This window comes from Heteronotia binoei, chromosome 21, assembly GCF_032191835.1.
Source record: "Heteronotia binoei isolate CCM8104 ecotype False Entrance Well chromosome 21, APGP_CSIRO_Hbin_v1, whole genome shotgun sequence".
NCBI lineage: Eukaryota > Metazoa > Chordata > Lepidosauria > Squamata > Gekkonidae > Heteronotia > Heteronotia binoei.
The window spans coordinates 157018484-157030824 of NC_083243.1; the positions used below are offsets into that span (position 1 = coordinate 157018484).

Genomic DNA, 12341 nt, shown 5'->3' on the forward strand with positions numbered 1-12341 from the left:
TAGGATTTGTTGAATGAAAGAGAACAGAAAGGAATGCAAGTAGAGGGGGAAACCCAATGTTGAAATTGACAATACTTTTTTTGAAACTAACAAGCAGCTGTGAAGCTCTGTTTTCCATATTGCCAAGCACTAGGGCAGGGGTGTCAAACAAGCGGGCTGGGGGTCAAATTAGGCCCTCAGAGGGCTTCTATCAGGTCCCTGAGCAACTGGCTGTTGTCTGCTTCCTTCTTCCTCTTCTGCATAACAGCTTGCTTTGCCAGGCTTGCTCAATTGCACAGGAGCTAAAGAGCAAAGCTTGTTTTCTCCATTGTCAGAGGCTCCTCCCTCGGGGAGGAAGGGGGGAAGGAGGGATAACTTGCTTTGCCAGGCTCTCTCAATAGCACAGCAGAGCTACTGAGCCAAGCTGCTCTTCCTTCTATTGGCTGAGGCTCCTCCCCCTCATGGTCACCTGGGGAAGGAAGGAAAGAGCCAGAACTTCCTTTGCCCAGCTCCCTGGATCCCATGGGAGAGATACAAAGAAAGCACCTTTAAGGAAAACAACCGCTAATGTTTTATTTTAAGGCTTTTAAAAAAAAAAATCTTTAATTGTGTTTGTGTCCTTTATAAATTTTTTATCTCTGCTACCTGGCATTACATTTTATGACACACATGGCTGGCCCAGCAAGGTCTCATTTATGTCAGATCTGGCCCTCATAACAAATGAGTTTGACAACCCTGCAGGATTCTCTGCTGTGGTATCAACCACTGTGAAAAATGGGAAAGAATCACATGATCTCATAATATTGGGGAAATGTTGGTATACAGAATGTATGGTTGAACCCACTGACATTGCAAGCTGTGATCATTGCCTGGCAACATGTGTGTATGTGTGTGTGCATGAGCCTGTGTGAAGTTGACTGTAACTCCAGCATACTTTGCACAGAGCTGCAATTTACATGAGGGAGGAGTCCTCTGGCAGAGCTTTTTTAGTTTTGTGCCACTAAATGGGGGGGGGGGGGGGAGTTGGGTTTTTTTTGCCAATGCTCTAGTGCAACAGCATAGTAACACTAATTTCCTGTCCTTCCTTGCAAATTTGTTTAGTTTTCTCTTGGTGATTCTCTAATTTGATTCTGCACACTGGTCGTGATCTTGGCAGTTTTTAAAAGTCTGTTCTGTCCTGTTTGCACTCTGTACTCCAAATAGATCAATACCAAGCGATTCTTAAATACAGCAGTTTGCAGAAGTTCCATGTGGTTCAGCCGCCATTTTAATGTTAGGCTTCCAGAGACTGCCAAAATCCCCCGCCCTTTGTTCACTAAGGTATTAAAAGGAACAATGTTTACAAGGCTTTGGGCTTCCCATCCCAGTTTCTCTTTCTTTACATCTCATGTCAATTTCTTTCTGCTCTGATGATCCCCCCTTTATTTTGTTGGCATGTAGCACTGAAATCCCTTTTTCTTTTTTGCACTGTGGATATTGCCTCCTCTCCAGTCCCCCTTTCAAGTCAATACTAGCAAAGAACTAAACCTCACACAGCTCCTTTTAAATTTCCCTCCATTTAAATTTATTTTATTCAGCAATTCAAGACTAGCGATAGTCTCCTGTTGCTAGACTCATGCCGCTTGTCTAAAAAAATTAAAACAAAGAGGGGGAAAAGGTACACTTATGAGGAGGGGAAGATGGTGGAATGACCTCAGTGTGAATGGGGGAGTGACCTTCGAGGGGTGGCAAATGGGTGGAGGGGAATCTGCACACTTTTGAATTACCTTCAGCTTGGAAGTGAAACAAGCGGGGAGTGGACAAAAAAGCACTTTCAGAAAACCCAGAGAAATGACAATCAAAAAGTGAACTGAACACTGAAGGGAGAAAAATCAATGCAGAACAACAAGGAAAACTTGACAGACATGTACAGTAAAAGCAAGGGAAAATATTCATGCATAATAGGCCAGAGTCCCGTGTAATTGTAGTGTTTATTAAGGGATGGCCTTCTTCTGGGTCCCTAAGATTAAGAGAGTTGAGCTTTGTGAGGAAGGTTACAAGAACTGGGTTGGAAGAAGAACTTGTCTATAAAAACAGAATACAGTTCCCTGTTGGCAAGCCGCAATCAAAACTATGAGAAGATAGTAATGACAAATGGATGATATTTTTATCCATGTGATAATATATAATCCTTCTCTGCATGTGTTTTCTTCTACATGCCCTATCCCTTTCACAGAAAAGAATACAGAAAGGAGAATTTCAGGCCAACCTCTACAGACTGAACTGTTATCAGAATAAGGGGGCAACAGTCTTGACTCACTGCCACAAGGTGACTGTGGGTAACATCCTTGCAGTTTCCAAGAGGTATCACATCCCTTCTGAGCACAGCACTCTCTCTGTGTCCTGGAGATTTGAGCCTCCTAAATTGCTGACTAACATAGATGCAAGGAAATTATACCTGTGTCTTTCCTTTGCTTGAGCTAGTAGGTGCCCTTGGGTCTGGTAGTTATCAGAGCTGTTAGCAATGAGGTCATATCTTAATTATAGCTGATATGGAGTGTCTGGGAGGCTCTCGGAAGCATGCCTATCGATTAGCCTTCACTTAAACTTCCCCTTGAGAGCTTTTGTTTCAGGAAATCTCTCCTCTCCCTTCTCCCACATACATACTCTGTGGTGTTATTCTATGAGAGAAACCCTGAGACTGGAATTTAAAGGAACAGTAAAGTGAAAACGCTGTGATGCAAAGACTCTCCAGCCTTTGGTGAACAAAGCTGAGAATTATGTAAAATAAGAGGGGCTTAAGGCCTTACCTGTGTCAGTTTGTGGTATCTGTGGCTTTCCATCTGTCCCTGCCAACTTTCCATTTTATGGTCCCCACATGTGCTTTGTGCAGCACAGATTGCCTTTTGGATTCTTGACTGCAACCAGCTCAGGAATGTTGATAGGAAGAAAGAGACCACAGGGGGCTGGAGCCAGGGTGGGGCAAGTTAATGCAGTGCCTCATTTGGAGTAATGATTCATCCCAGTTAGGGTTTTGTTTTTGTTTTTTGGTTGTTGGTAGAGAACTGGCCTTTTAATTTATGACATGACAGCTTCCAGTTAAAGAACAAGAGCTTGTTTTTAGAAAATGAATATTTCTTCTTACAAAACCAATTGGCGGTGGCTGGTGCTTTCCCAACCTCCATTTATATAATGCACCCTTGGTTCAGGTTCGGAGTACATCCCGCATCCCCTTGGTTCAGAGTACACTTTTCACAGTCATCTTTCAGCATACTTTAGCATATAAAAATCCCCCTTTACCTATGATGGCATGGGGCGCGGCAGCATTCTTAAAGGGACTAAGAAAGAAAACCAACTAATTTTAAGAAAGATGTTCATCATGGGTGAGCTAAAAATAATTGTTCCTTTTCTATTTCTGATTTTTAAGAGGATACAGACCCTAAAATACAAAGAGGTTTGCAGTTCTATCTGTTATAAAAAGATGACTACTTTTTCCCATTCATTTTTTTCTAAGCTGTACCAGAGATAAGATTACCCACTACCACCATCACCCCAAATGGGAAGGCTGCTGAGGCTCTGTGACCAAAGTTGTAAGCAAAAATAAACTAAATCTCCTTTTGAAACTGAAGAGAGTTTCAAAAGTAATCTGTGTAGTGGTGGTGGTTTGTGCAAGCTATCGTTCTAAGGAAGGAAAGTAATTCATACAAACTAGTAGCATGAGTATAAGCAGCTCTTTGAATCTGGCCATAACATTGCTGTGTGCTTGTTGCCTGATTACTGTGAATGGTTTGGTCTAGAACAGAGGGGTCAAACAAAGGCCTGGCAATACCGAGTAGGCCAGGTAGGCAGCTGCCTAGGGTACCACCTGGCCTACAGGAATGCCGGGTGCCCCCTCTCACCCCTCCCTCTCCCTGCAGGGGGCCAAAGCAGCCTTCGTAGGAGGCTGAGTTGCCAGCCTGGCTTCCCCTGCCCAGCTTCAAATAAATGCAGCTGGTGGCAAGAGGTGGCATGGTGGGAAGGAAGCACCGCACCCGCCTGGCCTCCTCACTCTCAGCTCCCACCCACAGCCTCTCTGCCTCCTCCTGCCTTGGCTAAGTTTCTGCAACTTAGGGAGGGAGGCTAGCAGGTAGCAAGAGAGGAGTTGCAGGCAGCAGCTGCCTGGCCCTTCCTGATTGGTGTGGGGGGGGGGGGGGCTGTGCAGTGCAGCATGGCGGTGAATGTGCTCCAGCACGTCAACTGAGGGCCTGCTGCCACCGCACTTGCCATCACTCTCTCCAGCCCCACCCCCACTCAGGTGAGGTGAGTTTTAAAGCCCTGGATTTGTGTGCCGGGGGAGGGGGAAGGGCATGTAGCAGGGTGGGAAGTCAGGGGCAGGGGGCCTTGCCTAGGGCAGCAAGTACCCCAGCACCGGTGCTGGTCAAACATATGGCCAGAGGACTGGAACCGGTGCATCCAGGGGTCTTATCTGGCCTGTAAGCAACTGGTGTGAGGAAAGGAAGGCAAAAGGCTGCACAAGGGGGTGAGCGGATGCATTTGTTGAAGTGTGTGTGGTCGAAGCTGTCAAGACATAGAAAAGAAATGTCCAGGGGGGGAGGCTAAGTGGTTGAGGTAACATAATGTGGGGGGAATGGCAGCAAAGGTGGAGAAAAATTAGACGTGGTGTTTTTCCCCTCTACCTCCTCTGATCACAGCCCAGCAAGGATTGGTGAAGCCTCTACATGGGGTGGGGGTGGAACTGAGCAGCCAGTGCTGCCACCACTGCACCAACCAGCTTCATATGTTTTCAAATGGTGACCTTGAGGGAGGTTGTGAACAGCAGGCATGTGGAGTGGTGGTTTGATGACAAAGGGATAGGCTGGCGGAAGAGAGAGGAGGAGAAAGGCTGGTACATGGATTGGGAGGCAACTGGGCTGTCTTGTGCTTTGAAGAGAAAGATGCTGCTGTTGTCACCACACATCTGAACAGTCACAGAGCCAGAAGACAGAATGAGTGTGGGATGATGGTCTCCCTTCTCCCCTTATCTGTTCTCAGCTCATGAGGGAAAAGGGGTTGCAGGAGGGCCAGGCCTTGAATTCAGCAGTAGCTCACAGGAGCACAGCTCCTGAACCTTTCTGAGGGTTCCCCCTCCTCCTCCCCACCTACCTACCTTGTCCATTGAATAGTAGCTGCAGCTGCATAACAATTCCTGGATTAGGAGAATGGGCAGCCAGCCAGCCACCAGGAGCTTTGCCACACCCTTAGCAGCCCTCATTAACTCCTAGAGTAGCCCATGCCGCCCTTTCTCCACTTCTTATGTGATTTTGGGTGGCTTGCTGGAGTTTTGACTGCGGGAAGGGAGGCTAAGGAGAGCCCCAGGTAAGCAAGGCCAGCTTGGGCTGGCTAGATCTCTAGCCAGCCCAAGCCGGCCTCGCTCATCTGAGGATCTCCTTTCTTGTATCGGGTTGCTTTTGGCTGGTGGGGGGTGGTGGCATATGCTAATGAGTTATACTAATGACCTCCATCACCTATTTTTCTACAAAATGATCCCTGAGGAAGGCAAAAAGTACCCATTGAAGGTTTCAGAAATAGCCTCTCCATCAGGCTTTCCCCTTCAGTCCCATCACTTTTATGGGAAATACAGAATGAATAAGAACTGGTGAAACAGGACCTTCTTGTCTCGGCCACCCTGGACCAGTTGCTCAGACTGGCTCACCTTACAGAGTTGTTGTTACTGTTGGGTTGGTGGAAGGGGGAGCGCAGTGTGCTTCCTTGAGATCCTCAAAGGTAGGACAGGAGAAGAGAGGAAACAAAGAACAAGAGATGGATCGCAGCCATGCTCAGCTGCTGAGGCTGGGCATATTGGGAGGGGTTGCTGAAAATGTGAGTATGACTTGTCTCTTAAAGTGCTGTATATTCAAAATATAACTAATTTGTATGGAAATGTAAGATACCTCCCCCCATAAGTGATGGACTGCACATAAATCAGGTTCCTTAGTGCAGCTATTTCAGAGAGCCTGGAGGTAAAGAGTTAATGCCTCACTCTAATGCAGAGTTAGATTAAGAGGCTGCTATCTGGGTGACCCCCCTCCATTGATCAGCACCAACTGAGGAGAAGTTTAAGAGCAGCTGAATACTAAGGAAAAGCATCTTTGTTATCTCTGACAAGCCAGTAACTAGACAATGGGAGTTGGCATAAGAGAGAATCAGACAAAGTCACTTTTAAAGTGAGGGGACGTAACTCCTCACCCTTATTGAATACTACCAAAATCTGAGGAAAAGTTCAAAATAAGAACTTTTAGTCTGACAGCCAAATTTAAAACCATTTGTTCACAGTGTTAAGAACTGAGGCAGCAGCAGTGGTGGCAGCAAGGGCCGCATCTCAGCCCATGGCAAAGAGGAAATGGGGAAAGCCAGGGGAGTGCCACTTCTTTGTCACAGGTGTTGGGCAAGGGAAGACATTGCGGTTTGGGGGGGGTTAACTGAGACACCTCCCCAGGCCTGTAGCCAGAAAATTCCAGATGGGGGGGCCCACAGGAAAATTTTTTGGATGGAGGCTCCCCTCCATGGTCCCGGCTCTATCACCGATCTCCATGCCGCTCTGGTGGCCCCGCCCCCCTCCGTGCGGCACCTTCCCCTCCCTCCCTCCCACCCATCTTCCCAACTCACCAAGGCGGTGAAGTGAAGAGCGGGCTTCAGGTGCCCTTTCAAGCTCCCCCCCCGCTCTTTCTGGGCTGCTTTGGCGGCCCCCACCCCACTCCGCCGGGGGGATGCACTAAAACGAATGACAAGTGTTATGTCTTGAAACATAAGCTGATGTACCGCATCGCGATTGCTACAGAGGCGACCCCGCGGGTCCCCGGATGTAGCTTGCCAGACACCCCGCCCATCAAGATCGCAGTGAATTGGAGATGCCGGGGCGGTTTCCGGTTCCGGGGGGGCGGTGCGGCAGCGTTCTGAGAGAGCTCCTCAGGACGAGCCGAAATTCCAACCTTTAGGGGGGCCTTAGGGTCTGCACGACTTCCAGTCGGAGGAGGGAGTGCGTAAGAAGAGTGCGGTGAATAGTGGGGGCCTGAATTGGGAGCCTCCAAGTGTTCTACCTGTCTTCAAAACACCGAGGTTGGAAACGCGTGAAGCGAATTAGCCCCACCCACCGGATTAAGGAGGTGAACTGTGGACGGCGATGGAGGAGAGCTTGATGGTGTAGAGTATCGCAGTTGGACATTTTCTCAGAGGGGATTTTCTTGTTTGTCTTTCTGCGGCACTTTGTTCGTTCTGGCCTGTGGGAGGCTGTGTCTGTCGGCGCAAAGACCAGAAGAGGAGAGTCGGGGAGGCGAGATAAGCCCGGACGAGGCGACCTGGAAGCTCAGGTGAAAGAGGGCGGAGGGGAAGGCGCCCACGCTGACCGGTGTGGGCCAGAGAGAAGGGGCGGCTGAAGCTTGAAAGCCCTGAAACTTGCGAGGAGTTCCTAGGACCGGACAATAGCACTTTTGTTTTGTGCTGGGAATTGTTTGGGAGAATGACTGTCTAATGACTGTCTAATGTGGGAACCCCCGAGGAGACGACACCACGGAGTGTAAAGAGTTAAAAGAGCTGGTTGGAGAGACGATTTCCTACGCCCGTCGCATCTCACGCCAGGGGGAGAAAACAGCAGACTTATAATCGGCGTTAAACTGTAGGCTGCTGAGTAGAATTTGACTGCATAAAGACAGAGCTTTGCAAGAGACATTAGGCAAACCCGGCGGTGTTTGAAGGAAGACAGCTACTGATTGATGGGTCTTGAAAGAGCTGAAGACTTGGAGGCTTGAAGCCCCATTCGAGCTGGGTGTTTATTTTTTGTGCGGTTTGACTCTCCTGGCTAACTGCTTCAGAGCCGACACACTGAGCTTGAGCAGAGCGGATAAAGGGAAAGAGGGGGTGGGCAGGAAAGTTTAGAGAATCAACTTGGCGTCTGAGGCTTTCTACTGAGGGGGGGGGATAGTGCCCATTGTATATCTAGAGCAGTTAACAGTCTAAGAGATAAATCCTACAATGGGGTACATTAACTAAAGCTTAACTACTGTGGTAAATTTTTGCAGAGCTTCTGAATATATGGTCTGGTATAAGAAATAAGATATAAGAAAATAAGGAAAGCTATTTAGTGAACAGTACAAAGATAATGTCTCAGGCAGGGAAGGTGAAATTTTCGCCAGGTCAACCCAAGGCGGTTGGAGCAGCTCTATCACAGGATGCACTAAAAGACATACAAGTTAATTTTTTAGAGGCCTTAAATCAAATGAAGGAAACTTTAACAAAACAGATGGAGGGAGTTGTAGCTAAAATGGACAGTCTTGATGAGAAATTTGGAGAAACAAGAAATGATATAACTGAAGTAGTAAAAGTAACCAAATCTATTGATGGTAAACTTAAACTATTGGAAGGTAGAATAGAAGAACTTGAAGGAAATCAGGATAAGTTAGAGACAAAGAACATGCAAATGGAAATGGGGCAAGCTGAATATGTTTTAAGGTTCCTAAATATACCAGAGGAAAAGAATGAAAATTTGGTATTCTTAATGACTGAGGCGTTTGCAGAACTTTTGTCAATAGAACAGACTGAAATCGAAAAAGAAATAGATTGGGTTTATAGAGTCAGCACCACTCACGCCAGAAGGAATGGTCTTAACAGAGAGGTCCATGTGAGATTTGTTCGCAGGATGGTAAAAGAAAGGGTTTGGCGGGAAGCCAGAGATCAGCAGTTAACGATAAAAGGAATTAAGATAAAGGTGATGAAAGATATTCCATGGCTGATTAGATCAAAGAGAAAAGGCTATAGGCATTTGGCTCTGGCTTTACAGAGAAAAGGAATCTCTTATAGGTGGTTGGTGCCTGAGGGTATGATATTTACCTATTTAAATAACAGATTTAGGATAGACTCATCTGCTAGAATGGAGGAGTTTCTCAAAACGCATAGTAATAATTGGCAAAAAGGGAAATCAAGGGGGGACCAGTTTGAGACGCAGTTAGTACTAATAGACCCATCTAAAGAACATCAGTTACGGGATTTAGAAGAAAGGGAAGAGGGAGAGGTCCCTCAAGCCGAAGACTCAAAAAGGGAGACAAGGTTACAGAAAAAGAAAAAGAACCCAAGAGACTAAGTAAGAAAATAATATGTCACTCAGTTTAAAGATTATCTCGGTTAATGTGAATGGTCTAAACTCGCCCAGAAAAAGGAGAAGAGTTTTTTTGCAATTAACTAAACTTAAGGCAGACATTGTGTGTGTTCAAGAGACCCACATGAGGAAAAAAGATGACTTCCTTTTACATAATAAAAAACTTGGTAAAGCTGTAATTACCTCGGAGGAGGTTAAGAGAAAGAGAGGGTTGGTGACTTACGTCAAAGAAGGTGTGCATGCGGAGTTAATTTTTGAGGGCAAAGAGGCTAGAATACAAGGTATTGAAATAATAAAGGACACAAAAAAGTTTCTTCTGGTTAATCTGTACGCACCAAATGAGAATCAAAGATCGTTTTTTAAAGAACTATATCTAAAAGTAGGTAATGCTCAGTACGAGAATGTTTGCATTATAGGAGACTTTAACGCTGTGGAAAACCCTGATTTAGATCGAAGTTTTGGAAGTGATAGAAAGAAATCTAAGAAAAACAGGAGTAATATCTTACCTGAATACTTTCTAAGATTAGCGGATGAATTCGCGTTAGTAGATGTTTGGCGCACTCTTAATCCCAAGAAAAGAGATTATACGTTCTTCTCAAGTAGACATGCGTCTTGGTCAAGGATTGACTCAATTTGGATCTCAACAGGGTTAATGAAACTGGTACGAGAAACGGATATCCTCCCCTCTACAATAGCAGATCATTCCCCTGTCTTGCTAGTACTAAACTCAGGAAGAAGGAATACAGGTTGGAGAATGAGTATAAATTTGTTGAAGGAGAAGAACTTTATTCGATATATAGGGGAGGAAATGAAGTTTTTTTTTAAAATAAACACACAGAAGGACATTTCGCCGATAACAACTTGGGAAGCAAGCAAAGCCTACTTTAGGGGGCTGGTTATTAGCTATAATGCAAAAAAACGGCGTGAGGAGAAGTATAGCGTACAAAAATGGACAGATCTAATTAAAAGTAAAGAAACACTGTTAAAGGTAAACCCCTCTTTGAAGGAGCTTAGATCGGAGATCAGAAATTTACAACATAAGGTACAACTACTTTACTTAGAACAAATGGAGGCGAAGATAGCGTACTCTAAAGCATACTTTTTTGACAATGCAAACAAACCGGGTAAGTGGTTAGCCTATAGGGTTAGGAAGGAGAGAGAAAAGAAATTGATTAAAACATTAAAGGACAAGAATGGACAGAATACCTCGAATTTGCAGGAAATGAAAGATATAGTGCAAGAGTTTTACAAAAATTTATATAGCAATGAGGAGAGAAATGAGGAAGAACAAAGGGAGTATATTTTGAATAAAAATAAGATAAAACTAACTGGTGAACAGAGAGATTTATTATCAGCCCCGATAGCAATGGTCGAAATCGTAGAGGCTTGGAATAAAATTAAAGGTAATAAGGCAGCGGGACCCGATGGCATACCCCCGGAATATTACATAACTTTCAAGGAAACTTTGATAGATCCCTTCAAAGGTTTACTAGAGGAGGTGTGGAACAAGGCCATAATTCCAGAATCATGGCAGCACAGTAATGTGGTGCTTATCCCAAAACCCGGCAGAGAAACTGATGATATAGTGAATTATCGTCCTATATCACTATTAAATATAGACTACAAAATATTTGCCACAATTCTTTCAAATAGATTCAAAATGATTATGAGGGAGATTATACATCCCGATCAAACAGGGTTCTTACCCGGAAGATATCTCCGGACAAACACGAGAATGTTATTTAACTTTTTGGAGTATGCCGAGCTTAAAAATGATAAACAATTGGTTTTGTTATTTCTCGATGCGGAGAAAGCATTTGATAATGCAGATTGGAGTTTTATGTTGGAATTATTAGAGAAATCCAATTTTGGAGATATATTTGTAAATAATGTTCGGAGGATATATGATAAACAATACGCAAGGATAATAATTAACGGAGATTTAACGGAGGAAATATGTCTAAGAAAAGGAACGAGACAAGGATGTCCTCTGTCTCCATTATTATTTATTTTCACGTTGGAAATACTACTGCAAACTATAAGGCAAGATAAGAGAGTTGAAGGCATAAATATCAGAAAGGAAAACTATAAAGTGTTAAGTTATGCAGATGATATGGTTTTTGTTTTACAAAATCCTTTGGAATCGATGGAGCAGGTTTTAAATCATTTAGCAGAATATGGTCGGGTAGCCGGCTTAAAGATTAATATTAATAAGTCAAAATTTGTATCTAAAAATATGTCGGATCAAGAAATTTTAGAGCTGGAAAGGAGATCAGGATTTCAAAGGGTTAGAAAAATAAGATATTTGGGTTTGATAATATCAGAAAAATGCAGTACAATTTACGAAGATAATTTTGAACCTCTTCTGAAAGAGATAGCTACTTTGTTTAAAAAATGGGAAAATCTGAAAATATCATTTATGGGACGTGTGGCGTTGATGAAAATGATAATCCTTCCCAAGGTTTTATTTTTGTTTCAAACGGCAAATTTTGCCGTAAAGGATGTTTTCTTTGCAAGGCTAAATCACTTATCCAAAAATTTTGTATGGCAGGGGAAAAAACCAAGAATTAGCTGGAAAAACTTAATAGATAGGAAAGAAAATGGAGGCCTCGGTCTTCCGGACTTTGAAATTTACCATACGGCCTGTGCAATATTATGGTTGAAGGACTGGGTTTTGCTAGAAGACACTCGGCTGTTAACAATTGAAGGCGTTGATCTACAAGCGGGTTGGCACGCCAATATGTGGTATACTCAAAAACCCCAAAGTTATTTTCAAAGACACCTAGTTCGTAAAACCTTACTGAAAATATGGCTGAAAATAAAAAGAAAAATCTATGATAAAACACCGCGGTGGATATCTCCGGTGGAGGCTACAATGCGCCCACAATTGTGGTCTCCAGAGAAAATAATAAGATATACGGATATTTTAGACGAAAGTGACAGAATCAGAAAGAAGGAGGATATAGAAGCTAGAGGGTTTTTATTGGATTGGTGGACAATGACCCAAGTGTTAGCCAAGTTCAATACGGATAAAATCAAGGGATTTACAAAATCAAATTTTGACTTTGATACAATAATAACAGCTAGAACTGGAAGATTAATTAAGAAAATGTATAATTACCTCCTTCATATAAAATTGGAGGAGGAGACTGTTAAGCATGTAATGATAAAATGGGCTGAGAACTTACAATTTAGTATCACGTTAGAACAATGGGAGATTTTATGGAAGAACAATTTCAAGATAATAAAACCAACA

General features: G+C 43.9%; 1 protein-coding gene across 1 annotated transcript in view; it reads left to right on the forward strand.

The window, feature by feature from the left end:
• The first annotated feature begins 3852 nt into the window (after positions 1-3852).
• MOB2 (MOB kinase activator 2) overlaps positions 3853-12341 on the forward strand; it is a 227207-nt gene continuing 218718 nt past the window's right edge. The window contains exon 1 of the mRNA XM_060262033.1: positions 3853-3856. The gene's annotated coding sequence lies outside the window, so the exon portion shown is untranslated. The remainder of the gene's footprint in view (positions 3857-12341) is intronic.